Source organism: Mytilus trossulus, unplaced genomic scaffold (assembly GCF_036588685.1).
Source record: "Mytilus trossulus isolate FHL-02 unplaced genomic scaffold, PNRI_Mtr1.1.1.hap1 h1tg000085l___fragment_1__unscaffolded, whole genome shotgun sequence".
NCBI classification, from domain to species: domain Eukaryota; kingdom Metazoa; phylum Mollusca; class Bivalvia; order Mytilida; family Mytilidae; genus Mytilus; species Mytilus trossulus.
Window position 1 is genome coordinate 1718894 of NW_026963295.1, and position 5532 is coordinate 1724425.

A 5532-nucleotide genomic window follows, 5' to 3' on the forward strand; every position below is an offset into this window, starting at 1 on the left:
ATTACAAAAGGAAAGAAGTTAAAAGTGAAAAACTTACAAAAAATGTATATCTATGAAGGCAAATAAGTTCCTTATCATATATGAAAAGCAGTAGTTTACATGGTAATGCAATTAGTGGTATTCCAATAAAATGTAAGCCCTACTGTACACACACATGATCTCTTAGAATACACTGTCCAGCACCTGTAAATCCCCATAAAAGTGTCACTGTCAGCAATTAGTGGCAAAATTGTGTCAAGGAAGCTGACAGCATCTTCCAGTGACATAAATAATGCAAGAAAATGTAGAACATCATAAATTATCAGTCAATGGTACTGTAAATTAACATGAAAGGTGGCAAAAATCGACGTAAATCTTGCTTCAAAGCGGGTAACAGACCCCATAACAAGGGAATAAAGCATGAAACACAGTCTTCAAACAGTCAGCCAAGTTCATCTAATACACAATGGAAGAGACTAGATGCACTTGTAGCTAAATCCGGGCAAGACGGCACCTCCTACAGTTTACCAGATGTCGAGGGAAATCCTGGATCTGCCAAGTTATTACGTCCACATCCAAAATGTTTGAAGGTTCTGAAAGAAGAAGCTAAATCTGAGTCTCATGATGAAACACATGTTATAGATGAGTCATATAGAGTTGTTAAGATGAATAAAGTTACTCTGCTACTTAATGTAGTTGTTAAATTTCACAATTTACAAGACATTAAATGTGATAACCCGAACTTTGAACTGACAAAGTTAATTAAGTATGGATCTTGTGTAAAGTGCATATATAAATGTACAGAATGCAAGTTTACATCACCATGTGTTAACCTGTTCGATGAAACTAAAACTCCAAAACGTGGACCTAACCCTGGAGAGTTAACCCGCATGCTTGTATCTGCCTTACAGGAGACTCCTATTGGAATAAAAAGAGGAAGATTTCTGATGGCCGCAGGACTAAATATACCACCACCCACTAAAAGAACACTGCAGAGGCATATTAATTTTGTTGCGAATGAGATTAAAGAGTTGAATGACAATGATATGAAGAAAAAACTTGAAATTGTGAAAGAAGTTAACAGAATTCGTGGTGTAAAAGAGCCGTCACATATTCCTGTAGCAATCGACACGCGTTATAACAGTATGCATATAGTAAGCACAAAAAAAAACCGGACAAAATGCTTCCCAGGCAATATCATTGGCATGTGAGCAAGTGACTGACCATAAGTTCATTGTTGCATCAGTTTTTCACAATAAACTTTGCTGGACATGTTCTTTGCTTAAAGGGAAGGGACTTAATGTAACCTGTCCAGATGGACATGCTGGTACATGTACAGCCAATGTTAAGCCAACCAACCCTTTAAGTGAATATCTCATGGGTAAAGAAATTGGACTTCAGATTGATAGGCAAAATGTGCTGGTAAAGTATGCAGTTACAGATGGAGACGGACGTGGAGCAGAAGGTATAAATGATGCACTCAAAGTTTTACACCCGTTGTGGAAAGTTGAACGCCAAGCTGACCCAATTCATCTCGGAAGATCACAGTTTCGACAAAGTAATTCTGCAAATTTTAGTTTAAACATGTTTTATGGTTCGACACGTGAAAAGAAAAAACAAGGACATAAAGTTTTAAGTCAAGATTTGAAAGCCAGATGTAGCTTAGTTTTCAATGAAATGTGGAAAGAAAACTGTGGAAATTTGGAAAAGATTAAAAAATGCTTACCTAGAGTGCTTGATGCTACTGTGCGGTGTTATACCGGCGACTGCTCTAAATGTCCCACTAGCTCATACGTGTGTGGTGGTGGTCACACAAACTGTTGGTGGCTGAGATCCATGTACTTAGGTGCAAACAAGTTAACCAACCTGAATATGGATGACAATGACAAATTAATAATGCAGGAACTTTTGAAAATGAAACTTAGCGAGGAAGCATTAATGAAAATGAAATTTAATTTCAACACTCAAAAATGTGAAGCCGTTAACAGAGCACTAAGTGTATCCTTACCAAAAAATGTGAACTTTTCTAGAAATTTTGAAGGGAGGGCATCAGCAATAATTCACACTTTGAATAATGGTATATCTAATTCCTGGAAACAAAAAGCAGAATGTATTGGTTTTAAAATATCACAAGGTTCATTTAAACACTTAGAGCAGATGCAAAGGGAGTGTGAAAGGAACAAAGTATACCAAAATACTCCAGAAAGGAAAAAGAAAAATTTACAACAAACCGGACAGAAAATTAAGGATCATGTGGAAGAAAAGGAACAAAGTAAATTTAAAGACCGATATCAAAAAGGACAACTTGATCCCAAACGTAATACGGCATTTGTTCAAAGCACAAAGGACGATCATTCATATGGGAGAGTAATGCCTGCTAAGAAGAATATACCTACCAGAAGCTGTACTTCAAAAATTCCAAAGTCAAAGAAGACATAGCATAGCTGCATCCATCTACATCTGAAAATGATAAAGACAAAATTAAAGGTTCTTTTAAGGACCACCAAATCTTTCAAAAAGAGTCTAAAATTGTTGTACATTTAGTCAAAATTCTTTATATATAAGCTATAGCCCTACCCCTTAAATATCTTCTAAAAATAAATCCAGGCGGCAATCTGGATAATTGGCATGGCTCTGGCAAGAATTGCGGTGCTTACAATAAATCATGTTGTTATTTATGTGATGCGGCTCTAAATTAATGTGAGCCCCATTCACACACAAACTATTATGACACAAATGACTGGCATCAAATGTTTTATTTAACTCTAAATAATTGTTATAAACCATGTAACTGAATCTATGGGCCTTTTTCTTATTCCAGGTACCAGAAATAGGATCTAGAAAAGAAATAAGCCCATATTTTTCATCTTTTGTTGTTCCCTGATCCCATAAAAAGCATTCATGATTTCTTGCCAGGTGGCTCTTTTCTATTATTTTTTGCCTATATTTTTCAAAAAATCCCTCCATTTTAACTTACAAGTGTATGAATTTAAATTTCCAACAAATGACCTCACTGTGACCTCTTTTTAAGCTTTCAAATGAAAAAAAAACTTTTTTAAAATTTCATAAATTTAAATTTCAATTTAATTTAAAAAGTTTAATTCAAATTTAAAAAATAATTGCACCATTGTTTTTCTTATTAAATTTTGAAGTTTGTAGCCAAATTTCATCCATGTAACTCGAAAAATAAGCTTACAGTTGTAGATTGAAGTGTTCAATATATGCCTTCTGACAGGAACGGGGACCCAGTTATTTGCCCCATTGGAACGCATTGAAAGTCATAGTAAATAAATGGGGTGCTGTTCGTTAAATAATTTTGATAGCCACCTTGGGACTTCTGTTTCATGTTAGGCATTAGGTTCCAAGTTTCTGAGTGCAATCTCAGTGCCTCATGACCGGCATTCCGTTGCAAAATTTTGTTTTGATTGACAACAGGGTCACTCAGTCTACTTCCGGTGAAGAATAAAGGCTAGAATTTAGACAATTTACTCCATGCACTGACGCCAGATTTTATTTAAATCAATCATTTTTTTTACAGAAATTCAAACTAGAAAGCCTACCCTTTCAAATAAATCTACATTTAGTTTCAGAACTTGTGTAATAATGACACTACACCATTTTAGAGAAAAGTTATAGTTTTTTTTTAAGAACTACATTCGTGGGTACCGGACTGGTTACCGTAACTGGGATCCTAGATTAAACCATGAAAACTAAACACTGACCAATGAAACATGAAAATAAGGTCAAGCCAAGGTCAAATGAACAGACATGTAAAGCTTACAATTCTTCCATACAACAAATAAAGTCGACCTATTGCTTAAAGTTGAAAAACAGACCAAAACACAAAATCATAACACTGAGGAATGAACCGTAAAAATGAGGTCAATGTAAAATAAAACCTGTGAGACTAACATGAACATCATAACATATTTCTTTACACCAAATATTGTTTACCTATTGCAATTTGTGCATGTAGTGAAAGAAAAAAACGACCAAAATTCAAAAACTTAACTATAACCACTGAACCATGAAAATGAGGTGAAGGTCAGATGACACTTGCTAGTTGGACATGTACACCTTACAGTCATTCCATACACCAAATATACTAGACCTATTGCTTATAGTTTCTAATATATGGACTTGATCACCTAAACTTAACCTTGTTCACTGACCATAGATTGAGGTTAAAGTCAAGTGAAAACTGTCTGACCAGCAAGAGGACCTTGCAAGATAAGAACATACAAAATATAGTTATCCTATTACTCATAATAAGGAAGAAATTAACATTAAAAAAAATTAACTTTATTTTAAGTAGTTATTAACCTTGAAAATAAGGTAAAGTACAATGAGCATGTTACAGACATTAACTTCGTAACATGAAGCACCCAATCTTCTACATTCCAAAATACAAGCATGTAAGAAGTTAGTTAACGCCGCTGGATCACTATCAATATATCATGCTTTCTGTGACAACAATTGCAGGCTCAACAAAAATGATTTTTCAAACTGTTATTACATCACACTATTTCATTTATAGTCATCTCAAATTATGCTTTTCATCAAAAAAAGAAAAATATTTTTGATATTTCTTCTCAATGAGAAAATATTATGAGATTCGTTTATTTCCTTATACTAAAATCAACATAGTTTTTGTCAAATGCTTTTAAGGATGATTGCTTGTCATGTTCTGGAATTTTTGTCAGATTTTTTAAATCCTCTGGTTTTATGCGTTTGAATGCCTGAAAAAGAATTGCCCATGAACCCCCATTTGTCTTTTTATATATCTTTTACATGTATAAATATAAGCCATTCGTAAAATCATTATAAAATCTTATTTATTTTTAAATACTTTTAGAGAACTTTAACTGGTCAATGATAAAGCTGTGAAAAGTCAAGAGAGAACATTTTCCCGACAAAATTCCAATGACTAATATCTCAAAAACAAGCACATTGACACCTATATTTTTTGGCCTTTTTGATTGATTCCTCAATTAATCCCCTATCAATATATACTAGTTTTATGGAAAGTTATTTATTTTGAAACTGAGCCTCAAACATCCTTAATAAATAAGCATTTCATAGTCAAAGACCAATTTCTGTTTATTAAAAATTTACTAAAACCCTTTATCATTCAGAAATTGTCATAATTAATTCAATTAACTTATCCAGTTACAGAATGAAGATGTGAACATTTTCCCCAGTGGAATAATAGTCAGCCCATTCTCACCTTCGTTGGCAGCAAGTCCGGACAGAAAATTGTACAATCCAGCCATGTTGCCGCCATACGGACTGCTTGAGATCAAATGTCCAGTGAAGCAGCTGGTTGATTGTTTGTACTTAAGAAATGATGGTGATGGTAACCTGACATTAAAGAAAAATCATAATTACTATCAACAAGTGATTATGCAACTTGCTGTCACAGGTCTTAAGTGATGCCACTTTTATGTTTGGAGGGCGGATGAACAACATCTAGAGACCATAGAATTTGATGATGAAGAGTGGGGAAGAATGAAGACAAAACTTTACTTATTTCATTTTAATTATTTTTTGGAT

At 34.0% G+C, this 5532-nt stretch overlaps 1 long non-coding RNA gene across 1 annotated transcript; it reads right to left on the reverse strand.

The window, feature by feature from the left end:
• Nucleotides 1–477: 477 nt before the first annotated feature.
• On the reverse strand, nucleotides 478–2417 carry LOC134699748 (uncharacterized). The gene is made up of 3 exons (XR_010103654.1): nucleotides 2376–2417; nucleotides 1706–1845; nucleotides 478–572 (listed from the first exon to the last, which is right to left on the reverse strand). It is a non-coding gene; the product is annotated as an uncharacterized LOC134699748 (long non-coding RNA).
• Nucleotides 2418–5532: the final 3115 nt, after the last annotated feature.